At 42.5% G+C, this 27,385-nt stretch overlaps 2 long non-coding RNA genes across 2 annotated transcripts; both read right to left on the bottom strand.

Moving 5' to 3' along the window:
* Window positions 1–9,035: 9,035 nt before the first annotated feature.
* Window positions 9,036–10,522, bottom strand: LOC134943882 (uncharacterized). Its single transcript, XR_010181808.1, has 3 exons — window positions 10,329–10,522; window positions 9,841–10,038; window positions 9,036–9,550 (listed from the first exon to the last, which is right to left on the bottom strand). It is a non-coding gene; the product is annotated as an uncharacterized LOC134943882 (long non-coding RNA).
* A 2,726-nt stretch (window positions 10,523–13,248) lies between these two features.
* LOC134943880 (uncharacterized) lies at window positions 13,249–13,725 on the bottom strand. Its single transcript, XR_010181807.1, has 3 exons — window positions 13,591–13,725; window positions 13,398–13,504; window positions 13,249–13,306 (listed from the first exon to the last, which is right to left on the bottom strand). It is a non-coding gene; the product is annotated as an uncharacterized LOC134943880 (long non-coding RNA).
* Window positions 13,726–27,385: the final 13,660 nt, after the last annotated feature.

Here is a 27,385-nt window from a genome sequence, read left to right as displayed (position 1 = left end):
GACACAAACACCTGGCCCATCTAGGAGTGGCACTGCAGTGTCAGACAGGATGGCACTTCAAAAAAATAGTCCCCAAACAGCACATGATGCAAAGAAAAAAAGAGGCGCACCAAGGTCGCTGTGTGACTAAGCTAAGCGACACAAGTGGCCGACACAAACACCTGGCCCATCCAGGAGTGGCACTGCAGTGTCAGACAGGATGGCACTTCAAAAAAATAGTCCCCAAACAGCACATGATACAAAGAAAAAAAGAGGCGCACCAAGGTCGCTGTGTGACTAAGCTAAGCGACACAAGTGGCCGACACAAACACCTGGCCCATCTAGGAGTGGCACTGCAGTGTCAGACAGGATGGCACTTCAGAAAAATAGTCCCCAAACAGCACATGATGCAAAGAAAAAAAGAGGCGCACCAAGGTCGCTGTGTGACTAAGCTAAGCGACACAAGTGGCCGACACAAACACCTGGCCCATCTAGGAGTGGCACTGCAGTGTCAGACAGGATGGCACTTCAAAAAAATAGTCCCCAAACAGCACATGATGCAAAGAAAAAAAGAGGCGCACCAAGGTCGTTGTGTGACTAAGCTAAGCGACACAAGTGGCCGACACAAACGCCTGGCCCATCTAGGAGTGGCACTGCAGTGTCAGACAGGATGGCACTTCAAAAAAATAGTCCCCAAACAGCACATGATGCAAAGAAAAAAAGAGGCGCACCAAGGTCGTTGTGTGACTAAGCTAAGCGACACAAGTGGCCGACACAAACACCTGGCCCATCTAGGAGTGGCACTGCAGTGTCAGACAGGATGGCACTTAAAAAAATAGTCCCCAAACAGCACATGATGCAAAGAAAAATGAAAGAAAAAAGAGGTGCAAGATGGAATTGTCCTTGGGCCCTCCCACCCACCCTTATGTTGTATAAACAGGACATGCACACTTTAACGAACCCATCATTTCAGCGACAGGGTCTGCCACACGACTGTGACTGAAATGACTGATTCGTTTGGGCCCCCACCAAAAAAGAAGCAATCAATCTCTCCTTGCACAAACTGGCTCCACAGAGGCAAGATGTCCACCTCATCATCATCCTCCGATTCCTCACCCCTTTCACTGTGTACATCCCCCTCCTCACAGATTATTAATTCGTCCCCACTGGAATCCACCATCTCAGATCCCTGTGTACTTTCTGGAGGCAATTGCTGGTGAATGTCTCCACGGAGGAATTGATTATAATTAATTTTGATGAACATCATCTTCTCCACATTTTGTGGAAGTAACCTCGAACGGTGATTGATGACAAGGTAAGCGGCTGCACTAAACAAACTTTCGGAGTACACACCGGAGGGAGGGCAACTAAGGTAGAATAAAGCCAGTTTGTGCAAGGGCCTCCAAATTGCCTCTTTTTCCTGCCAGTATACGTACGGACTGTCTGACGTGCCTACTTGGATGCAGTCACTCATATAATCCTCCACCATTCTTTTAATGGTGACAGAATCATATGCAGTGACAGAAGACGACATGTCAGTAATCGTTGGCAGGTCCTTCAGTCCGGACCAGATGTCAGCACTCGCTCTAGACTGCTCTGCATCATCGCCAGCGGGTGGGCTCGGAATTATTAGCCTTTTCCTCGCACCCCCAGTTGCGGTAGAATATGAAGGAGGAGCTGTTGACGGGTCACGTTCCGCTTGACTTGACAATTTTCTCACCAGCAGGTCTTTGAACCTCTGCAGACTTGTGTCTGCTGGAAAGAGAGATACAACGTAGGTTTTAAATCTAGGATCGAGCACGGTGGCCAAAATGTAGTGCTCTGATTTCAACAGATTGACCACCCGTGAATCCTGGATAAGCGAATTAAGGGCTCCATCCACAAGTCCCACATGCCTAGCGGAATCGCTCTGTTTTAGCTCCTCCTTCAATGTCTCCAGCTTCTTCTGCAAAAGCCTGATGAGGGGAATGACCTGACTCAGGCTGGCAGTGTCTGAACTGACTTCACGTGTGGCAAGTTCAAAGGGTTGCAGAACCTTGCACAATGTTGAAATCATTCTCCACTGCGCTTGAGTCAGGTGCATTCCCCCTCCTTTGCCTATATCGTGGGCAGATGTATAGGCTTGAATGGCCTTTTGCTGCTCCTCCATCCTCTGAAGCATATAGAGGGTTGAATTCCACCTCGTTACCACCTCTTGCGTCAGATGATGGCAGGGCAGGGTCAGGACTGTTTGCTGGTGCTCCAGTCTTAGGCACGCGGTGGCTGAATGCCGAAAGTGGCCCGCAATTCTTCGGGCCACCGACAGCATCTCTTGCACGCCCCTGTCATTTTTTAAATAATTCTGCACCACCAAATTCAATGTATGTGCAAAACATGGGACGTGCTGGAATTTTCCCAGATGTAATGCACGCACAATATTGGTGGCGTTGTCCGATGTCACAAATCCCCAGGAGAGTCCACTTGGGGTAAGCAAATCTGCGATGATGTTCCTCAGTTTCCGTAAGAGGTTGTCAGCTGTGTGCCTCTTATGGAAAGCGGTGATACAAAAGGGTAAGAAAAGGATAGGCACATGAGGAAAGAAGTCTGTGCTCATGCGAGCTTTCAATCTAAAAGATGAGGGGCTAACAGACCAGAGTGTCACAGACGGGGTAGACAGTGAGCATAGACAAGAGGGTTAGGAGGAGAGTTGACTGGGTTTGGTGAAGAAGTGGGTCTTGAGAGCCCGTTTGAAGTTTTGTAGAGAGGTGGAGAGTCAGATGGGGAGAAGTAGAGCATTCCAAAGATAGGGAGCAGCACGTGCAAAATCTTATAGGTAGGAGTGTGAGGAGGTAATTAGTTGGCAGGAGAGATGGCGTGCATTAGCAGAGCGAAGAGGACGGGTGGGAATGTAAAGAGATATAAGGTCAGAGATGTAAGAGGGAGAAGAGTGGGTGAGGGCTTTGTAGGTGAGTGTGAGTAGCTTGAATTGGATTCTGAATAGGAAGGGTAGCCAGTGAAGGTCCTGCAAGAGAGGGGATGTGGATGTAGTACGTTTGGTGAGGAAGATGAGACGGGCAGCAGCATTGAGGATAGATTGAAGTGGAGAGAGGCATTTTTGAGGGAGGCCAGATAGGAGGAGATTGCAGTAGTCTAATCTGGAGATGACCAGTGAGTGAATGAGGGTCTTAGTAGCATCCTGGGTGTGAAAGGGTCTGATCCTGGAGATATTTTTGTGGTGGAAATGGCAGGTTTTTGAGAGGTACTGAATGTGTGGTTTGAAGGAGAGGGAGGAGTCAAAGATTACTCCAAGACATCGCACTTGGGGGCTAGAGGAGATAGTTGTGCTATCAATGGATAATGAAATTGTGGGAGGTGAGGTTATGCGGGAGGGGAGATGATCAGCTCAGTCTTAGACAAGTTAAGTTAAAGAAAGCGCTGGGACATCCAGGAGGAGATAGCAGAGAGACAGTTGGAGATACGAGTGAGGAGAGCAGGGGAGAGGTCAGGGGAGGAAAGGTAGATTTGAGTATCATCAGCGTAGAGATGATATTTTAAGTCAAAAGAGCTAATGAGCTCACCTAATGAGGATGTGTAGAGAGAGAAAAGGAGAGGTCCAAGAACAGAACCTTGGGGGACTCCTACTGGTAGAGGAAGTGGGGGGGAGGTGGAGTCATGAGAGGAGACAGAAGGAATGGTCAGAAAGGTAGGAGGACAGCCAGGAGAGAGCAGTATCACGCAAACCAAGGGAGTAAAAGATTTGCAGGAGGAGAGGGTGGTCTACAATGTCAAAAGCAGCAGAGAGGTCACGGAGAATAAGCAGAGAGTAGTGGTCCCTGGATTTCGCAGCAAGGAGGTCATTGCAGACTTTTGTGAGGGCAGTTTCAGTGGAGTGCTGAGGACGGAAACCAGACTGGAAAGGGTCAAGCAGTGAGTGGAAAGAAAGAAAGACAGTGAGGCGGTTGTAGACAATACGCTCAAGGAGTTTGGAGGCAAAAGGGAGAAAAGAGATGGGTCGGTAGTTGGAGAGATTGGTTGGATCAAGGGTAGGTTTTTTAAGAATAGGGTAGACAAGTGCATGCTTGAAGGCAGAAGGGACAGTGCCTGATGAGAGTGAGAGATTGAGTAGATGGGCAAGATGGGAACAGACAGAAGAAGAGAGGAAGCGGAGAAGGCGGGAGGGAATAGGGTCAAGTGGAGAGGTGGAGGGGGGTGAGGAACGGATAAGGACCATGACTTCCTCTCCAGATACAGGGAAGAAATATGTCAGAGTTGGTAGGAGGGAAGGAGAGGGGGGGTTGAGAAATGGAGGAGGAAGGTTGCTCAGGTTCTGGTGGGATGTTATGTCCTGACGAATGGAGTCAATTTTGGATGTGAAGTAGGTGGCAAAGTCAAGAGCAGAAAGCGAAGAGGGGAGTTGAGGTGGGGCTCGGCAGAGGAGTGAGTTGACACTGGCAAAGAGGCACCTGGGGTTTGAGGATTGGGAGGAGATGAGGTTTTTGAAGTAAGACTGTTTTGAGAGAGTAAGTGCAGCAAAGTAGGATGAGAGCATAAATTTGTAGTGGAGGAAGTCGGCCTTATTGTGCGATTTCCTCCACTGATGTTCAGTGGTACATGAGCATTTTTGCAGGTATCTGGTGCATTTGGTGTGCCAGGGTTGAGGTGTTGATCTGTGAGGGTGAATAGTGGTTGGTGGGGCGACAGAGTCAAGAGCAGAGGTAAGGGATGCATTGTAAAGGGAAGCAGCTTGTTCAGGGCAGAAAAGAGAGAGAATAGGAGAGAGCAGTGAGTCAAACGGGGAAGATAGGGAAGTGGTGTCAATAGCCTCAATGTTACGCTTAGTGATGGTAGTCTTAGGTGGTAAAGATGGAGAAGCAGATAGAGATAGGTTAAAAGTGAGCAGGTAATGGTCAGAAAGATCACAGCGGTGAGTGAAAACCAGGTCCAGTGAGCTTCCACTCATATGGGAGGGGGAGGAGGTCCACTGGGAGAGACCAAGAGTAGAGGTGAGGTTAAGGAGTTTAGAGGCAGGTGATTTTGTGGGGTTATCGATAGGGAAGTTGAAATCACCTAGGATAATGGAGAGAATGTCAGAAGAGAGGAAGTGAGGCAGCCAGGAAGCAAAGTTGTCAAGGAATTTGGAGGGCATGCCAGGGGGGCGGTAAATGACAGCTACTCAAAGATGAACAGGTTGGAAGAGGCGTATGGCATGGACCTCAAATATAGAGAATGTATGTAAGGGATGGTTCTGGTAGTATGAGTTGGTATAAGTAGCTAGAGGGTAGTAGGAGCCCAACACCACCACCGTGGCGACCCCCAGGTCGGGGTGTGTGAGAATGTGAGACCCCCAGCAGAGAGAGCAGTGGGAGAAACTGTGTCAGAGGGAGTAATCCAGGTTTCAGTGATGGCTAGGGGATGCAAGGAATTTGAGATGAAAAGGTCATGGGTGGGGACCAGTTTGTTACAGACAGATCTGGCATTTTTTTTTTTATAGAGACAGCAGCTTGTATGCAACATTAAACAACAATAAAAATAAAAACAACAGAGAGAAGGGAGATAGTGAAAGATACTGCACATAACCAATAACATTTGGTAAATGCCAGTATCACAGATAACAGACAGAAAGAAAACCCCCCTAAACTAGGACTACAAAACCAGGTCTGTAGACACTCCTATAGCAGTGCTCAGATTGAAAACAAGTAATACAAATTTAAATAAATTCCAAATCAATGGTTTCATTAAGACCCTGAGGATTAAGTGTCTTTAATCTAAGGATCCATGCTGCCTCCTGTCTACACAGAATTCTAAAACGGTCACCACCCCTGCTGGTGGCTGGAATATGTTCCAGCCCAACCAGCAGGAACCCCGTGGGATCGCCTCCATGAAACTCAGAAAAATGGCGGGGAACACTATGGTTCATGATTTTATTCAGAATGTTTCTTCTATGTTCCATAAATCTGAGTTTCAGGGGGCGTATTGTTCGACCAACATAATGTAGTTGACAAGGACATATCAATAGATATATCACATATTGAGTGCTGCAGTTAATAAAAGTGTTTTTAAGCAGATGACCCCAAGATATGGTGTCAAATGCCTCTTCTGCATCTAGACTTAAAAGCATGGTCTCTGAAGAGGGTAGGTTAGTCAAGTGAGACAAAATAGCTGCCAGGGCCGTCCTGACCACCTTTACTGAGAATCTACCATGGGTGAATCCCAACTGGTGATGTGTTAAAATATGTGGCAAGAGTAATTGAAGTTGGTTGGCCATAATTTTTGTTAATATTTTAAAGTCCTGATTTAAAAGTGTTATGGGCACGTAAGATGTAACCAATTCTGGGTGTTTAGATGGTTTAGGTATAACAATGATATAAGCTCTATTGAAATTTAGGTAGTAAAGTTGACCCTTCAAGATACCCTGGTACAAGATAGTAGTCCCCCGAAAAACCATTTGGCCACGGGGAATATAGACTACTCTATGGACTGCTGTAGGTTTTAGCTGCTCAGTAGTATATATAAATATATAATACAAAGCTACAGTATAGTTTAATATGAGTTAGCAGCTGAGGAGGAGAGCACCAAATAAATGTTCAGACTTTCAGATATGCTGCATGTCATAAACAGTTCCCGGGGGCCAGCTCACCATCTCCACTGTCAGGATGAGAATGTCCTGAGTCACTGTATTGAAGTACGGTTGGAAATGAAAAGAAGAGGGGGTGGGGGGGAGGAATGGGCTGAGGGTAATAAGAAGGAGAAGGATAACACACAAAGAGGGGAGGTAGGACAGAAAAGGAAGGTGTAGAGAAAAAATACAGAGTTGTTAGTAAAAGTGGGTAACAAACAATATTACTACGGTGGAACAGAGTGTTTGGTGACAGCCATTAGATATCCCAGTGAGGCCACAGAGAGTGGGGTGCAGTTGGCACTAATACTGTAGGGTCACCATTAAGGCAGCCAAGTCTCTCTACACTATTGAAGCCCCAGGAAAGAACAGCTGACAGGTCAGAACAAGGAACATCACCTGTAGAGGGGGCTATCAGCCACCAGAGACTCCTTCACAATGTCGGGGATTTAGCACAATATAATCTTCCGCAAGACAGGGGTGCCCAGGAGAACACAGTGGACCCACTGTCCTATCCACAGGTGAAGTAGCAGGGAAAGAGAGCTGCACTATTCAAGCAGGCTGCCGAAACAGCGCTTAGAGCAGTCATGTGGGCAGTGAGGGACCCCAAGGCAGAGGTTGCAAAAGATGATTGCGGGGATCAGACCACTTCAAAGTGCACGGACCTAGACCAGCAGAGGAAACTGAGGAATGGAGCGGCCGGTCCCAGAGAAAGGCAATCCTGATGATGCTGACATGCCACACTCCAGAAGTAGGTCGTTCTAGTAGTGGTAGCCATCCAAACAATCCAACCACATGTTCCCGCCATCCATAAACTGTTACAAGGACAATACTTCAGGGGAGGAGGATGCTCAGCAGCGTGAGTCGGACTCCGGGAAAAAGTAACAGAGAGGTCGACATGTGCTTCCAAACTCTCTCTGGAGGGTCTCCACAGTGTCCAGTGCCGATCAGTAGTCCTGAACCTCCAGTTAATGCCCAAAAAGAGCACTTAAGGGTTTAAGGAGCCTAGTTAAATGCAGCCGCATATGAGGCCCGTGAACCGGAAGTCCTCCAATTGGACATTTCTATACATATTCTGTTTATCATGTTGGCAGTTTGCTTGAGGGAAGTCTGAGTGTCTATCATATGTCATTTGCACTGATCAACCTTCCTACACCATCCTGTTGAGCTTCATCCCCTTTTTATTTTGGCAACATCTTTTGGATTTGAGAATTGGCAAAAAACTGTTTGTGAAAGATAAATGGTAAATCTCACAGCATCTGCCTGTAAAACATATACTGGCTGTGTATTTTGTAAAATATTTTCTCTAAATCAGTGCATTCTCAAACAGTTCAGTTACCACAAAAATATTATATTTAAGAAAGAAGACCCTTAATGGGCAGAAGAGAAACCGAATGATTGTTACAAGAAATGAGGTGGTTTAAACTTCTATTATGGGGGGATGGCATGAAGGAAGTTTAATTGACTTAGCCTGCCTATGGTGTGGCTGGGGTGGTGTCTGTGTTGGACATTATGCAAAGGCTTGGGCTGTGGGCCTAAGCCTCTTTGTTCCAGTCTTCCCACCCTCCCTCCCTTATACTTTTCTTATTAATCGTTGGCTATTCTTTCTGCGGGAAAGAATGGCAGATCACCATTCCGAGTGCAATCATTTATTTTGAGTGTACTCCCTTTGTTGACTGGTAGTTGGCTTAACAGGAGGCAGTGTCATCACCCAAAATATGTGGGTAGTCAAGTTAGGAGGGCGAGTGGACACCATTGTGGTGTTATAGGTGAGTAGTGCACCTTGGTTGGTATATGCCTACAATGCATGTACAGTAGTTGGTGGTTATTGTGGATTGTGCCGATTCCGGACGTCCTTTCTTTGCCACCATACTTTCCCATACATATTGATTTAAATAAATAAATAAATAGCTAACAGTTTTTTTTGCCAATCTATGTCTCTGTGTCTTTATTAGAATTACTATTTGTATTATTATATTGCTGTTAAGTTATTTCCATACATGACAAACTTCAAATGAGAGAAAGTTTTAGAGAATACTGTAAAAAGTTCAGTTGCTATAATTCTTAGAACTTTAAAATGGAAAACCCAAGAGCAGAGTACAGGGGTGATGTAATGCCATAATTTTCTTCCACTCCCTACAGTCACATCTTACAGGGATGTACACACTATAAATATCAGTCTTATCACTGTAGTGCTCTGTGCTGTCCTGATCTAAGGTGAGTTATGCACTTTCTACTAATATGCTATGTACTGTACAATTAGTGTTCACTCTAGGAATTTTTTAGGGCAGGGTGCTGATCACGGGGAGGGCACATTTTTCATTCGGGAGGGCACATTTTTCATTCGGGAGGGCACTTTTTTCATTCGAGAGGGCACGATTATGTCCATACTGTAATGCTTAGACAGGTGTCTTAACTAAAAATGAGTACAAAGACTCATGGTTTTTTGTTTGTGCACCCATTTTATTTAATGTTTACCTTTTACATGCGGACAAGGATTTGAAAGTGAAGAGTGTTAAATAAAAGTATTTGTGGTCCATTCATCACCAATGTAGCTCTACTGTATGGTAGATTACAACTACAGTGTTCTATCATCCTGCACCTGTCACAACTTGTGCAGTTATTCTTTCCTGCCAGGGGTGTCGTCCTCTGCTCTGGTGCTTCTATCACTCTGGTCTTTATTTCAGTGGAAGACTTGTGATAGAAGCACTAGAGTACAGAACGACACCCCAGGCAGGAGGAACTGCACAGGTTGTGAAGGTGCTAAAATAAACACTAATCCTAGCATTTTATACAAGTTATAATAATAGTACCATGTGGATTGGATGCAGGTAGCTGATCAAACGTCCTACAGGTCATCTGGAGTAGATGTAGGTGTCAGCTGTTCAAAACAGAAGGGTCCAACTATTTATGCAGGCTCAGGCGGATGCCGTCTTGTCACTGGCTGTAAATATCCTCTTAGGCGCTGTGCTGAAGCTGAAACAGAACCATACAACATAAACTTACTGCATGTTATCAGAGTCCATTTGTACTGCATTCCTAGTTCTTCAAAGCACAGCTTATTCCTTGGAGTAGAATTGTAAGACCACCATAGATTTTTAGTCTCTTACAATTCTTCCCCACAAAAATAAGGGCTTGTGCTTTGAAGAACTAAAGAACACAGCAGAAAAGGGACTCTGATAACAGGATTATGGACATACTAGGGCCACTCCACCACCTCTAAGTAGGAATACTCTCCCTCCTCCCACATTTTCTTGGTACTCTACCTTTTTGAACTGGAAAGTTGGGCTCCAAGTAGCTTGGGTGGCTCAGGTGCAGAGTCCTCGGTTGTCATCTGAAATGTTGAGTGCAGATTTGGTAACTGAAGAAGAGCAATCGCCACAGCCGTCCAACTATTTATGCAGGCTCAGGCGGATGCCGTCTTGTCACTGGCTGTAAATATCCTCTTAGGCGCTGTGCTGAAGCTGAAACAGAACCATACAACATAAACTGACTGCATGTTATCAGAGTCCATTTGTACTGCATTCCTAGTTCTTCAAAGCACAGCTTATTCCTTGGAGTAGAATTGTAAGACCACCATAGATTTTTAGTCTCTTACAATTCTTCCCCACAAAAATAAGGGCTTGTGCTTTGAAGAACTAAAGAACACAGCAGAAAAGGGACTCTGATAACAGGATTATGGACATACTAGGGCCACTCCACCACCTCTAAGTAGGAATACTCTCCCTCCTCCCACATTTTCTTGGTACTCTACCTTTTTGAACTGGAAAGTTGGGCTCCAAGTAGCTTGGGTGGCTCAGGTGCAGAGTCCTCGGTTGTCATCTGAAATGTTGAGTGCAGATTTGGTAACTGAAGAAGAGCAATCGCCACAGCCGTCCAACTATTTATGCAGGCTCAGGCGGATGCCGTCTTGTCACTGGCTGTAAATATCCTCTTAGGCGCTGTGCTGAAGCTGAAACAGAATCATACAACATAAACTGACTGCATGTTATCAGAGTCCATTTGTACTGCATTCCTAGTTCTTCAAAGCACAGCTTATTCCTTGGAGTAGAATTGTAAGACCACCATAGATTTTTAGTCTCTTACAATTCTTCCCCACCAAAATAAGGGCTTATGCTTTGAAGAACTAAAGAACACAGCAGAAAAGGGACTCTGATAACAGGATTATGGACATACTAGGGCCACTCCACCACCTCTAAGTAGGAATACTCTCCCTCCTCCCACATTTACTTGGTACTCACCTTTTTGAACTGGAAAGTTGGGCTCCAAGTAGCTTGGGTGGGTCAGTTTATGTGCGTTGTCCTTGGTTGTTGCTCACAATCTACAGTACAGGTGTTTCTGATTGTAGAGTGTGGTCGGTGGCCAGCTGTGTGTGGTCTACAAGAAAATATTCTTCTTTGCTTTTTCATCCAGTGCTTCACCGCCTCTCTGTAGTTTACCTTGCCATTTAGCTTAATGGCTAATATGCTGTTGACATTTTCCACCTTGAGACGGTTTCTGTGATCTGTTAAGATTAATTTAACTTGCGAAAAAGTTCTTTCAACTTCAGCAGTTGAGAGTGGTAGAACACAGCCAACTGAAACAAGTTTCTGAATTAGAGGAAATGCTACACCAATTGTGTCTTCAGATTTTTCTAAAGTCTTGTACACGTTGACCATGGACAATCTTTCATTATCAGAATTTTCTTCTTCCGTTTGTAAGAATACAGATTTAAAGTCTTCCCATTCTGATAACAGAAGATCTTCGTCCAGTTGATAAAAATCAGCAAGCTGTGCCATTTCGGCCACACCATAAAATCCCACACCTTTGTCTGCATTAAGATGCCTCATATCTAAGACACTTAGATGATCAAGTATAGCTATATTATGCATCCTCTCTGAAATGTTTTGGACCAATAGATCTAGAAAACACCTTGCATCTTCTTCAAACTTACAATTTTCTGCTGCTATAGGAGCCTGAATTCCTATTTTTCTTGCAGCATTTTCCAGGTTCCTGCAAAACTGACCCCCAGGCTTACGCTTTAAATTTTTCAAAGCACCAAGCGTAATGGAAACATTGCTGTGTATTGTAGACAAGTCAATATCTCTTCTTTCAAAGATTAAAACTAATTTGGAAAGCAGGCTCAGTACATCACAAAGAAAGTGAATTAATTGAAAAAAATGAAAATTTTTCAGATGTTTGAGAAGTCCTTCAGCAGTTGGCCCACTCACACCACTTGTAGTCTTTGACTGTCCAGTTACAACAGCATTTTCCAAATCGACAATGATCGAATGATAATTAATTCTTATTGAATTAATAGCATTTTCATGTGATAGCCATCTTGTGTGGCTAGCCTTTTTTATTTTTGTTCCCTTACATTTAGTAAATACTCTTTGTATTTCTTCCAAAGTTTTGCTCCTCACAGAGCTGTATTTATAGTATTTGTAAATACTTGTTAATACTTCATCCATTTTCAGGAAAGGATTCAAAGATTCAAATGTATTTTTTGTTGCAAGAGCTAAACGATGATTGTGACAATGTATTGAAATAATCTTATTATTTTTGGCCTTTAGTTTGGCTGCTACTCCATCACGGTGACCAACCATTGAACTGGCGCCGTCACTTCCAAAGCCTACTAATTTCTCAAACCCTCCACAGTCTTCTATAGTCTGTGAAAAAGCATTGAAAATAGTTTCTGATTTTCCATCTGGAATTTCTGTATCATTAATAAAGGACACACTGACTTCTCCATCTTTTATATATTTTGCAGCAGTTGCCAAGTGTTTTCTGTTGCTGACATCAGTAGTTTCATCTGACATAACTGAAAATGATGGACTCTTCTGTAAAGACAAGATAACTTTCTCTCTTTGAACACTGGCCATCGAATTAACAAATTCGTTGATTGTTTGGTAGCTTGTATATGAGGCATTTTTAGATTTGTTCAGAGGGGCTAAAACTGGAGACTTTAATTCTTCTATACAGAAAACAACAAATGGTTTAAAAACAGTTGTATGTGGTATATTATGCTGGATTAGAAAATCCAGGCACTTCATAGCACATTCCACAGCTTTGAATTCCTCTGACTCTGGTCTATTTTTTCTGTTCTGTGAAGCCTCAGCATTACAACAGATTATTTCAGTTTGCATTGCTGCTTTGTGCATCTCGGAAACAGAATGCTCCTTAATTTTATCGCGCCTTACTGTGCTCATCCCACTATTCATCCATGGAGATTTGTTGTATTTTGTGTCGTTCAACAGATGTTTTAAACACAGCTTGCAGAGTAGAGATTCTCTTTCACCATTTTTTTTACAACTAAGCCACGGAAACTCTCTTTTCCATTTTATTTGGAAACCAACTTTATGTTTTGACTTTTTTTTTTGGAGAAGCACTAACCACAATGTCATTTATTGTATCTGTATCTTCAGAAGAAGACCACCTTTCTTCAGATAGGTCATCATCCAAAATAATAGGGGGTGAGGTGTCGCACTCTAAATTCTGAGAACAGTTGGCAAGAGAGACGGAGGATTGAGAATGCACATCTATGGTGTTTTCATTAACAATGACATTACATGACGTCGATACCGAGTCATCTACATTGCTGCAATTTGTGTTAACTGTGGCCAGTGAATTATCTTGGGAAGTGCATTGATTATCTGTGGGTACAGGATCAGAGGTGCTGGGTACAGGATCAGATGTGCTGGGTACAGGATCAGAGGTGCTGGGTACAGGATCTAACTCTGCTGCATTTATTTTCTGTAATTAATAAAAATCGTAATCTAAATTCAAATATTTGTTACACTTTCTTACAGGGGTTTAAAATGGGTGTATCTAAATGTTTTCCTACCTTCTTTTTTCCTGAAAACATTTGATTGATTTTAAAACATTTTCTGCCTATTTCCTTGTTTTTTCTTTCATGTTCTTTCACTTTCCTTTTAAGAGTAGGCATGTTTTCTAAAAATAAAAAAAAATAAAAACACTTAACACACTCAAGCTCCCTAGAATGAGAGCCACTGTACTCTCTGTACCAGCAAACTCACCTGAGACAAGTTGAGGTCTCCGGTCATTCAAGCCAAGAGGATCAAAGAAGGATCAATATGCTTATTTGGAGCCTGTGGTGTGGAGTGATGCACAGTTGGTTCAATGGTTGGTCAACGTGATGGAGTACATAGAGACGAGGATGAGGATGAGCCAGCTTTCTGTAGAAGAACAAAACACTTTAACACACTCAAGCTCCCTAGGATGAGAGCCACTGTTCACTCTCAGTACCAGCAGCATACTCACCTGAGGCAAATTGAGGACTCCGGTGAAGCCGAGAGGATCAAAGAAGGAGCCAGAATATGCCACTTTGGAGCCTGTGGTGTGGAGTGATGCGCCAGTTGATGCAATGGATTGCTTAACGTGATGGAGTACACAGAGACGAGGATGAGGATGAGCCAGCTTTCTGTGGAAGAACAAAACACTTTAACACACTCAAGCTCCCTAGGATGAGAGCCACTGTTTACTCTCAGTACCAGCATACTCACCTGAGGCAAATTGAGGACTCCGGTGAAGCCGAGAGGATCAAAGAAGGAGCCAGAATATGCCACTTTGGAGCCTGTGGTGTGGAGTGATGCGCCAGTTGATGCAATGGATTGCTTAACGTGATGGAGTACACAGAGACGAGGATGAGGATGAGGATGAGCCAGCTTTCTGTGGAAGAACAAAACACTTTAACACACTCAAGCTCCCTAGGATGAGAGCCACTGTTTACTCTCAGTACCAGCATACTCACCTGAGGCAAATTGAGGACTCCGGTGAAGCCGAGAGGATCAAAGAAGGAGCCAGAATATGCCACTTTGGAGCCTGTGGTGTGGAGTGGTGCGCCAGTTGATGCAATCGGATTGCTTAACGTGATGGAGTACACAGATGAGGATGAGCCAGCTTTCTGTGGAAGAACTGACAAAACACTTTAACACACTCAAGCTCCCTAGGATGAGAGCCACTGTTTACTCTCAGTACCAGCATACTCACCTGAGGCAAATTGAGGACTCCGGTGAGCCGTGAGGATCAAAGAAGGAGCCAGAATATGCTGCTATGGAGCCTGTGGTGTGGAGTGCCAGGAGTCAGAGGTGCAGTGATGGATGTGACAGATAGTTGTCATGTGATTGAGTACATAGAGACGAGGATGAGGATGTGCCAGCTTTAGAAAAAAAAAAGAAAGTAATAAATGTGGACAGATTTTTCAATTAACTTATAGAATTTTAAGTGTTGCACCTTATGTCATGAGGATGCTGTATGATTTGGGGGCCCTTAATTATTATGGTCATCATTTATGATGACCATTCAATAATGGCCCCCAAGTCATAAAGTAAACTGGGGAAGATGTATTAAACTTGGAGAAGTGATAGTGCATTAGCCAGTCAGCTCCTGTCATGTAAAACCTGTAATGATTGGATGGTGCATTCATATTTAATGCACTTATCACTTCTCCAGGCTGTTCCTGATGGTTCTGAACATTCGGACAGGTTACTATTCCCACTTATAGTTCGCGTGGATAGATAATCATGAAAAATGTGAAAAAAATAAAAAATGTGAAAAGCACAGGAAGAATATACAAACTCCACACAATAGGACCAATAGTCCAACAGAGTGCAGTGGGTCATGCAATGGTAGCTTTTTCAAATATATATTTATTCGATTTTGTCCCCTAAATCTCTTCAACATACAACTTGAACTTATAAAATATAAAACCACTTGTGACAGTCTACTCACACCTTAAATGTGGCTGCACAGATTTGTTATATAAAAAGCAAGGTATTTCAGCTATATAAGAAGACTATATATATATATAATGTATTCTTATTTGCATATTATGTACCCCCCTCACACCCCGGTCTGCATGTACCCTTCCCTCACACCCCGGTCTGTATGTACCCTCCCCTCACACCCCGGTCTGTATGTACCCTTCCCTCACACCCCGGTCTGTATGTACCCTCCCCTCACACCCCGGTCTGTATGTACCCTCCCCTCACACCCCGGTCTGTATGTAACCCCCCCCCCCCCTCACACAAGGTCTATGTATCCCCCAGACCCTGGTCTTTGGGGGATACATAGACCTTGTGTGAGGGGGGGGGGGTTACATACAGACCGGGGTGTGAGGGGAGGGTACATACAGACCGGGGTGTGAGGGAAGGGTACATACAGACCGGGGTGTGAGGGGAGGATACATACAGACCGGGGTGTGAGGGAAGGGTACATACAGACCGGGGTGTGAGGGAACACTGATGTACTGAGTACTTACATCACAGAGGGGGAGCGCTGATCACCCAGCCCCACTTGCGGAGCGGTATTAAAGATGGCGGCCGGGTGATCCTCCCTGGCGTCTCCTTTTAAACATTCATCCACACAGGTGGGCTGGGTTTGCCTCGGCGGGAGAGGCAAACCCAGCCCTCCTGTCTCACCAGACCCTGAGCAGACCTATAGGTCTGCTCGCAGAGGACGCTGACAGCTAATGACAGGGCGGGACAAGGCGGACGGGGAGGGGCGGGCCGCGGAGGTCTCCGTCTCGACACATGCATGGAGACAGTGATAATAATGCAGTGCAGTGTATTAGTGTGTTTGGCGGCGTGGCGGGGTCCAGCGGGCAGCAAAGTGCGGGGCGGGAGGGCGCAAACAAACGGGCAGGGCGGGATTCAGGGGTCTAAAAAAGGGGCAGGGCGCAGCGCCCTGTGAAAGACACCTAGAGTGAACACTATACAATGTTACTGATCTGTCGGTGTCATAGTAGTGATGAGCACCGGAAATTTTTCGGGTTTTGTGTTTTGGTTTTGGGTTCGGTTCCGCGGCCGTGTTTTGGGTTCGAACGCGTCTTGGCAAAACCTCACCGAATTTTTTTTGTCGGATTCGGGTGTGTTTTGGATTCGGGTGTTTTTTTCAAAAAACCCTAAAAAACAGCTTAAATCATAGAATTTGGGGGTCATTTTGATCCCAAAGTATTATTAACCTCAATAACCATAATTTCCACTCATTTTCAGTCTATTCTGAACACCTCACGCCTCACAATATTATTTTTAGTCCTAAAATTTGCACCGAGGTCGCTGGATGACTAAGCTCAGCGACCCAAGTGGCCGACACAAACACCTGGCCCATCTAGGAGTGGCACTGCAGTGTCACGCAGGATGGCCCTTCAAAAAACTACTCCCCAAACAGCACATGACGCAAAGAAGAAAAAAAAGAGGCGCAATGAGGTAGCTGTGTGACTAAGATAAGCGACCCTAGTGGCCGACACAAACACCTGGCCCATCTAGGAGTGGCACTGCAGTGTCACGCAGGATGGCCCTTCCAAAAAACACCCCCCAAACAGCACATGACGCAAAGAAAAAAAGAGGCGCAATGAGGTAGCTGTGTGACTAAGATAAGCGACCCAAGTGGCCGACACAAACACCTGGCCCATCTAGGAGTGGCACTGCAGTGTCACGCAGGATGGCCCTTCCAAAAAACACCCCCCAAAAAGCACATGACGCAAAGAAAAAAAGAGGCGCAATGAGGTAGCTGTGTGACTAAGATAAGCGACCCAAGTGGCCGACACAAACACTTGGCCCATCTAGGAGTGGCACTGCAGTGTCACGCAGCATGGCCCTTCCAAAAAACACCCCCCAAACAGCACATGACGCAAAGAAAAAAAGAGGCGCAATGAGGTAGCTGTGTGACTAAGATAAGCGACCCAAGTGGCCGACACAAACACCTGGCCCATCTAGGATGGCACTGCAGTGTCACGCAGGATGGCCCTTCCAAAAACTACTCCCCAAACAGCACATGACGCAAAGAAAAATGAAAGAAAAAAGAGGTGCAAGATGGAATTGTCCTTGGGCCCTCCCACCCACCCTTATGTTGTATAAACAGGACATGCACACTTTAACCAACCCATCATTTCAGTGACAGGGTCTGCCACACGACTGTGACTGAAATGACGGGTTGGTTTGGACCCCCACCAAAAAAGAAGCAATTAATCTCTCCTTGCACAAACTGGCTCTACAGAGGCAAGATGTCCACCTCATCATCATCCTCCGATATATCACCATGTACATCCCCCTCCTCACAGATTATCAATTCGTCCCCACTGGAATCCACCATCTCAGCTCCCTGTGTACTTTGTGGAGGCAATTGCTGCTGGTCAATGTCTCCACGGAGGAATTGATTATAATTCATTTTAATGAACATCATCTTCTCCACATTTTCTGGATGTAACCTCGTACGCCGATTGCTGACAAGGTGAGCGGCGGCACTAAACACTCTTTCGGAGTACACACTTGTGGGAGGGCAACTTAGGTAGAATAAAGCCAGTTTGTGCAAGGGCCTCCAAATTGCCTCTTTTTCCTGCCAGTATAAGTACGGACTGTCTGACGTGCCTACTTGGATGCGGTCACTCATATAATCCTCCACCATTCTTTCAATGGGGAGAGAATCATATGCAGTGACAGTAGACGACATGTCCGTAATCATTGTCAGGTCCTTCAGTCCGGACCAGATGTCAGCATCAGCAGTCGCTCCAGACTGCCCTGCATCACCGTCAGCGGGTGGGCTCGGAATTCTGAGCCTTTTCCTCGCACCCCCAGTTGCGGGAGAATGTGAAGGAGGAGATGTTGACAGGTCGCGTTCCGCTTGACTTGACAATTTTGTCACCAGCAGTTCTTTGAACCCCAGCAGACTTGTGTCTGCCGGAAAGAGAGATCCAAGGTAGGTTTTAAATCTAGGATCGAGCACGGTGGACAAAATGTAGTGCTCTGATTTCAACAGATTGACCACCCGTGAATCCTTGTTAAGCGAATTAAGGGCTCCATCCAGAAGTCCCACATGCCTAGCGGAATCGCTCTGTGTTAGCTCCTCCTTCAATGTCTCCAGCTTCTTCTGCAAAAAAACAGAATTGGCTTGGCGCTAACAGCTAAACAGAAAGTGTGTGCATCAATTAACCATGGATTTAATTCAAAGAACACTCTGTTTCAATCGCAGCTGTTTAATTAAGGGAGAGTACTCCACCCTTTATAGTTACCTAAAAATACAAACACACCAAAACAGCGCTAATTTAAAACATAAGTGTGCTTTTAATTTTTACACAATTAAAACAATAATAAAAACACATGAATATGACTAAATCCTAGAAACCGGTTATCCGTGCAAAGTATGACATAATTAGCACAGTTAGTATAGTGCAATACTGAACATTGAAGATATTAAGTATAGTCCGGAGACTCATTCAAATTGATCTTTTATATAGAAACTCAATCAGCATGACAGTCTCTTGCAGAACAGCAATAGATTAATCGTGAACCGTTCAATTGGTAGCAGCAAGTGAGGCAATGATTGACAGTTCACACTGCAACATATTAAGCGGCTGTTTGTAGAAGAGATTTAGAGCAGTATTAATAGGCTTGACATATATTATTATAATATCGACTGTCAGGCTTGTATAGAAAGTCAGTTGTTAACCATGAATACAACCTGCTTCAAGGATCCAGAATTGATCCGTTATGGACCGATGATTGGTATCTCCCGACTCCTGGTGCTTTTAATAGCCGTTTTTAGTGGGTCTTATCCGGAGTTCCAAAAAAACACAGGTCCAGATTTAGGCAGGTAAAAAACTTTAGCACAGCCGGTACCGGACAGGTGGTGAGAGCTCTTACGCGTTTCTCCGCCTGATAATAGCTCAGCGGCCTCCTCAGAGAAATATGTCACCATTGCTCCGTGCTTCCATTTAAATAGCAGAGATACTCCCGCTAACGAGGGCATAACGTTCGTCACGTGTCCATACCAAGCCTCATTGTAGGAATGGAACACATACGTCGGCAGACTTCAATTTACTCGTATTCTTCCGTAATTACATGACTGCATCACAAGTCCCGGTTAGAGAAACAGCATTGTTTTTTTTATATATATATATATAATTAAAATAATAATAATAATCAGAAGCCTAGACAAATTCCACTTCGCTTCCATAAGAAAAACAGTCAAACAGTCTACTTTAAGCCCTATAGTTCTACCAAAATTCAAAATGCACGGAGTGTTATTACCCATGAATGGATTAATATAAAACTCATTATAATTACATTGACATGTAATAATTACAGTTAAATGAATATCCAGTTAATTAATCATATGCACACACTATAGCCACAATTCAATTGACTTCTTTGTCTATACATTTAACACTAATATTAATATATATATATATATAAACAAACTTTAATTAGTCATCATTAAAATATTTATTTATTAATTGATTAATTCATTGTTTGCACCACTCATATTTTTTTCAGAGGAGAAGCTGCAGATTTTCACACACTTGTAAACATTCATAATAATTCGTAATAGATGTCTGGAGATGGGAGGAGAGCAAGTGATTTAACATGAACAGAGAAGATGTTATTAACGGTGCCTCTTAATGGAATTTGGCACATATGAAATATTGATTGTTATCACCAAAATTTAATTATTTAATTATTAACTCTAAAAAATCCATATCTCTATAGTAATTAGAAGAGAGATATTTTTATATGTGTTCTTATAAATAATTATATGCAGAGTGATGAAGTTTCTTATATACATAAGTGGAGTTACATAAGATCAAGAGATATCTTAAATATTGTTCAATTCCACCGTGTCATTAAGTCCGCCTGGCATTAGGGTTCCTAGAACATAGATCCAATATGCCTCTCTTTTACATAATAGATTGAATCTATCTCCGCCCCGTTTGGTTACCCCTATTTGTTCTATTGCTTTTATAGTTACTTCATTTAGACCTTGTCTCTGGCAACGTGATATATGAAACAAAAGGGGATGGGTATTGAGACCCTTCTGAATATTTCTCCTATGTTCAGAGAATCGTATATGGAGAGTACGTGTTGTACGTCCCACGTATTGTTTCCCACATCCGCAAGTAATTAGATATATCACGTAGGTGGAATTACAATTAAGAAAATTCTTCATTTGATACGTTTCCTTTGTAGTAGAGGAACTAAAACTTATACTCTTTCTTAGAGTGCACATGCATGTTGTGCATGCATTTCTTCCACACTTGTGAAACCCGGCTGGTTTTGACGGCAGCCAGGTTTCTACCATAGTGGTAGGTGCTTTTGGATTTATAAAATGACTATGTACTAACTTGGATTTGAGATTTTCTGATTTTCTAAACGTGACTTGTCCCCGAGGGTTTATCTGTTCCCTTAGTATCTCATCCAGACATAGCAGGTTGGTGTTCTTTCTTATAATCTTTTTTATTTCCCTGGCATGACTATTATATTGAGTAGTGAAGGTGATAAACCTGGAGTTACCTTCTTTATCTATTCTATCCCTTTTATTTTTATTTTTGTTTTTATTTACTAATAGTGAATCCCTATCCATCCTATTAACTTCTAATAGTGCATTTTGTAGTAGTTCACACGGGTAACCTTGTTCTTCAAAGGATTCCAATATCTTGTCTGCCTGTTGTTGGAACTTAATGTTTGATGAACAATTCCTTTTCAGCCTAACAAGTTGGCTTTTAGGGATATTCTTTTTCCACCCTTCCATATGTGAGCTTTCATAATGCAAGTACCTATTTTGATCCACTGGTTTCACATATGTGTGTGTGACTAGCTTATCTTCCTGTACAGTTAAAGTGATATCCAAAAAATTAATACTGCTTGGACTCCAAGAGCATGTGAACCTGAGACCAAAGGAGTTAGTATTAAGACTATCCGTGAAAGCATGCAATGTGGTTAAATCCCCCGTCCAAATCATAAATAAATCATCTATATACCTGCCATAAAGGGACAGGTTCCCCCCGAGTTCGCTCCCCCACACATGTTGTTCCTCAAGGAGGCCCATGTATAGGTTTGCAAAACTCGGGGCGAACCTAGTCCCCATAGCAGTCCCCCGTGTCTGCAAATAATAAGTGGAATCAAAGGTGAAATAATTGTGAGTAAGGATGAATCGAATCGATTCCAAGATGAATTCAATTAGGGTTCCTTCAACCTGTGTATCATTTCTCAAGTAGTATTCAATAGCTTGGATGCCTAATTCGTGAGGGATATTAGAATAAAGTGCCTCTACGTCGTAGGTCACCAGGAATGATCCAGGTTTCCAAACGACGTCATTCACCAGGTTCAAAAAACTTTTTGTGTCACTAATGTGCGATTTTAATTTTTCTACATAACCCTGTAGATAATAGTCAACAAAAAAGGAAAGGTTGTTAGTGAGGGAACCCACACCCGAAATAATAGGTCTCCCAGGGGGTGCTGAAAGTGATTTATGAATTTTCGGTAAATAATAAAATGTGGGGGTGACCGGGTGACTACAAAACAAAAAGTGCATGGTTTCTTTTGAAATAGCTCCTGTTTGAACTCCATCGTCCAACAGATGTTTCAATTTCCTCTGGAAAAGGAGGGTGGGATTGCCATCCATCCTCCTGTAGAATCTTTCATCATTGAGTTGTCTCATTGATTCTTTTATATATTCCACGGTATCAAGGATGACAATCCCACCCCCCTTATCAGCCTGTTTGATGGTTATCTTCTTATCTGCATACAGACATCCAATTGCTCTTCGTTCACCTCGTGTCAAAATTATCTCTAAAATGTTTCCCTTCTGCTTTATCACACATATTTTTAAAGTTATCCAGCGTTACCCTATAGAAACTCTCTATATAAGGCCCTTTAAATTGTAGGGGATAAAAATCAGATTTATTTCTAAATCGCTTTTGGTTGTAGATTTGAACTGGACCCGGGTCCGTATTCAATCCTATGGTGGATTCATCTACCAGGGATTCTAAAATTTCGATAGCACCTACATCATCTTTATCTAAAATAATAGCTGAGCCTTCAATTTTCCCTTGTTTTAAAGTTTTTAGTGCGAAATACCTTTTTCGGCAAAGAGTTCTTACGTAGCGGTTAAGATCAACAAACAATTTAAATAAATTTGGTTTATTTACTGGTGCGAAATTAAGACCTCTTTCTAACAACTTAATTTCATCACTTGTGAGTTCTTTCGAAGAGAGATTAAAGATACCTTTCTTATCACCTATCTTACACAAGGATTTTTTGTTTTTAACTCTTCTCCCTCCTCTGACTCCTCTTCGTCTCTTGTTCTGCCTCTTTTTTGCTGGCCCTTCGAAGTCTCCCTTTGCCACCTGTTTACGGGGCGCTGACCCAAAAAAGACTGACTAGAGGTTGGAGATTCAGACTCCTTTATTTCTGAATAAAATCTATTCAATTTATCTCCTCTCCCGCCTCTCCTTTGTTCATAGTTAGGAGATTGGTAATTACTCAATGCCGCATATTTATTTTGATGAAAATATCCATTCCCATCATGGCTGTACTGACTTTGATTGTTTCTCCCTTTCCTATATTTATCAGTGTAATATGGGGAATTCCTACTAAAGTCCTTCCTATTAGAACTCCTCTGTTCCTGTCCTTGGAATCTGACATTTTTCTTATACCCATTTATGGGTGGTGTCCTGGGGCTATTAAATTTGTTGTTTGAACGTATCCTATTATAATTATGAATTTCTCCCCTTTCATAATCTTTTTGATCTCTATCCATCTTATGTTCCTTTCGGAATATTATTTCTTGTTCAGATTCCTCAATTTTTTGATTTACTTTAATGTCCCTCTCCTTATAATCCACATTATTTTCAAACGCTTTTAGCAGTATCTGTGTGTTCTCTATCTCCTCCTGTAGTTTCATCACTTGTTCTCCTCTATAACTAATAAGCAATTTCATCAGGTTTCTTGAGCATAGATCAAGCGCATTGGTCCAGTCCTCAGAAAACTTTTTATCCTCTTTAAACACTGAGGATTTTAGTATTCTTAACCCCCTTGGGATCAGACCACCGTCCAGATATTTCTGGAGGGTAATCTGGTCCCACCAGTGCCTTGTTTCTGCAATGCATAAATTTTCTAGTTTATTAAACATTCTATGCATATCTGTGGTATCCTCCACAGTTTCTTCCATCTCCAAACAAGTTTTCCTTTTTAAATATTGATTCCTTCGTTCTAACCTATCTGATAAACATCTGAGTGGTGACATGGTTCTATTTAGCAGAGAGCTGCCAGGCCCAAGTACTTTATAATATGAACCACAAACAAACAGAATTGGCTTGGCGCTAACAGCTAAACAGAAAGTGTGTGCATCAATTAACCATGGATTTAATTCAAAGAACACTCTGTTTCAATCGCAGCTGTTTAATTAAGGGAGAGTACTCCACCCTTTATAGTTACCTAAAAATACAAACACACCAAAACAGCGCTAATTTAAAACATAAGTGTGCTTTTAATTTTTACACAATTAAAACAATAATAAAAAACACATGAATATGACTAAATCCTAGAAACCGGTTATCCGTGCAAAGTATGACATAATTAGCACAGTTAGTATAGTGCAATACTGAACATTGAAGATATTAAGTATAGTCCGGAGACTCATTCAAATTGATCTTTTATATAGAAACTCAATCAGCATGACAGTCTCTTGCAGAACAGCAATAGATTAATCGTGAACCGTTCAATTGGTAGCAGCAAGTGAGGCAATGATTGACAGTTCACACTGCAACATATTAAGCGGCTGTTTGTAGAAGAGATTTAGAGCAGTATTAATAGGCTTGACATATATTATTATAATATCGACTGTCAGGCTTGTATAGAAAGTCAGTTGTTAACCATGAATACAACCTGCTTCAAGGATCCAGAATTGATCCGTTATGGACCGATGATTGGTATCTCCCGACTCCTGGTGCTTTTAATAGCCGTTTTTAGTGGGTCTTATCCGGAGTTCCAAAAAAACACAGGTCCAGATTTAGGCAGGTAAAAAACTTTAGCACAGCCGGTACCGGACAGGTGGTGAGAGCTCTTACGCGTTTCTCCGCCTGATAATAGCTCAGCGGCTTCCTCAGAGAAATATGTCACCATTGCTCCGTGCTTCCATTTAAATAGCAGAGATACTCCCGCTAACGAGGGCATAACGTTCGTCACGTGTCCATACCAAGCCTCATTGTAGGAATGGAACACATACGTCGGCAGACTTCAATTTACTCGTATTCTTCCGTAATTACATGACTGCATCACAAGTCCCGGTTAGAGAAACAGCATTGTTTTTTTTATATATATATATAATTAAAATAATAATAATAATCAGAAGCCTAGACAAATTCCACTTCGCTTCCATAAGAAAAACAGTCAAACAGTCTACTTTAAGCCCTATAGTTCTTCAATGTTCAGTATTGCACTATACTAACTGTGCTAATTATGTCATACTTTGCACGGATAACCGGTTTCTAGGATTTAGTCATATTCATGTGTTTTTTATTATTGTTTTAATTGTGTAAAAATTAAAAGCACACTTATGTTTTAAATTAGCGCTGTTTTGGTGTGTTTGTATTTTTAGGTAACTATAAAGGGTGGAGTACTCTCCCTTAATTAAACAGCTGCAATTGAAACAGAGTGTTCTTTGAATTAAATCCATGGTTAATTGATGCACACACTTTCTGTTTAGCTGTTAGCGCCAAGCCAATTCTGTTTGTTTGTGGTTCATATTATAAAGTACTTGGGCCTGGCAGCTCTCTGCTAAATAGAACCATGTCACCACTCAGATGTTTATCAGATAGGTTAGAACGAAGGAATCAATATTTAAAAAGGAAAACTTGTTTGGAGATGGAAGAAACTGTGGAGGATACCACAGATATGCATAGAATGTTTAATAAACTAGAAAATGTATGCATTGCAGAAACAAGGCAATGGTGGGACCAGATTACCCTCCAGAAATATCTGGACGGTGGTCTGATCCCAAGGGGGTTAAGAATACTAAAATCCTCAGCGTTTAAAGAGGATAAAAAGTTTTCTGAGGACTGGACCAATGCGCTTGATCTATGCTCAAGAAACCTGATGAAATTGCTTATTAGTTATAGAGGAGAACAAGTGATGAAACTACAGGAGGAGATAGAGAACACACAGATACTGCTAAAAGCGTTTGAAAATAATGTGGATTATAAGGAGAGGGACATTAAAGTAAATCAAAAAATTGAGGAATCTGAACAAGAAATAATATTCCGAAAGGAACATAAGATGGATAGAGATCAAAAAGATTATGAAAGGGGAGAAATTCATAATTATAATAGGATACGTTCAAACAACAAATTTAATAGCCCCAGGACACCACCCATAAATGGGTATAAGAAAAATGTCAGATTCCAAGGACAGGAACAGAGGAGTTCTAATAGGAAGGACTTTAGTAGGAATTCCCCATATTACACTGATAAATATAGGAAAGGGAGAAACAATCAAAGTCAGTACAGCCATGATGGGAATGGATATTTTCATCAAAATAAATATGCGGCATTGAGTAATTACCAATCTCCTAACTATGAACAAAGGAGAGGCGGGAGAGGAGATAAATTGAATAGATTTTATTCAGAAATAAAGGAGTCTGAATCTCCAACCTCTAGTCAGTCTTTTTTGGGTCAGCGCCCCGTAAACAGGTGGCAAAGGGAGACTTCGAAGGGCCAGCAAAAAGAGGCAGAACAAGAGACGAAGAGGAGTCAGAGGAGGGAGAAGAGTTAAAAACAAAAAATCCTTGTGTAAGATAGGTGATAAGAAAGGTATCTTTAATCTCTCTTCGAAAGAACTCACAAGTGATGAAATTAAGTTGTTAGAAAGAGGTCTTAATTTCGCACCAGTAAATAAACCAAATTTATTTAAATTGTTTGTTGATCTTAACCGCTACGTAAGAACTCTTTGCCGAAAAAGGTATTTCGCACTAAAAACTTTAAAACAAGGGAAAATTGAAGGCTCAGCTATTATTTTAGATAAAGATGATGTAGGTGCTATCGAAATTTTAGAATCCCTGGTAGATGAATCCACCATAGGATTGAATACGGACCCGGGTCCAGTTCAAATCTACAACCAAAAGCGATTTAGAAATAAATCTGATTTTTATCCCCTACAATTTAAAGGGCCTTATATAGAGAGTTTCTATAGGGTAACGCTGGATAACTTTAAAAATATGTGTGATAAAGCAGAAGGGAAACATTTTAGAGATAATTTGACACGAGGTGAACGAAGAGCAATTGGATGTCTGTATGCAGATAAGAAGATAACCATCAAACAGGCTGATAAGGGGGGTGGGATTGTCATCCTTGATACCGTGGAATATATAAAAGAATCAATGAGACAACTCAATGATGAAAGATTCTACAGGAGGATGGATGGCAATCCCACCCTCCTTTTCCAGAGGAAATTGAAACATCTGTTGGACGATGGAGTTCAAACAGGAGCTATTTCAAAAGAAACCATGCACTTTTTGTTTTGTAGTCACCCGGTCACCCCCACATTTTATTATTTACCGAAAATTCATAAATCACTTTCAGCACCCCCTGGGAGACCTATTATTTCGGGTGTGGGTTCCCTCACTAACAACCTTTCCTTTTTTGTTGACTATTATCTACAGGGTTATGTAGAAAAATTAAAATCGCACATTAGTGACACAAAAAGTTTTTTGAACCTGGTGAATGACGTCGTTTGGAAACCTGGATCATTCCTGGTGACCTACGACGTAGAGGCACTTTATTCTAATATCCCTCACGAATTAGGCATCCAAGCTATTGAATACTACTTGAGAAATGATACACAGGTTGAAGGAACCCTAATTGAATTCATCTTGGAATCGATTCGATTCATCCTTACTCACAATTATTTCACCTTTGATTCCACTTATTATTTGCAGACACGGGGGACTGCTATGGGGACTAGGTTCGCCCCGAGTTTTGCAAACCTATACATGGGCCTCCTTGAGGAACAACATGTGTGGGGGAGCGTACTCGGGGGGAAC

Source organism: Pseudophryne corroboree, chromosome 7, assembly GCF_028390025.1.
Source record: "Pseudophryne corroboree isolate aPseCor3 chromosome 7, aPseCor3.hap2, whole genome shotgun sequence".
Lineage (NCBI taxonomy): Eukaryota > Metazoa > Chordata > Amphibia > Anura > Myobatrachidae > Pseudophryne > Pseudophryne corroboree.
Note: the sequence above shows the minus strand (reverse complement) of the source record. Positions and strands in the feature narration are given on the sequence as shown.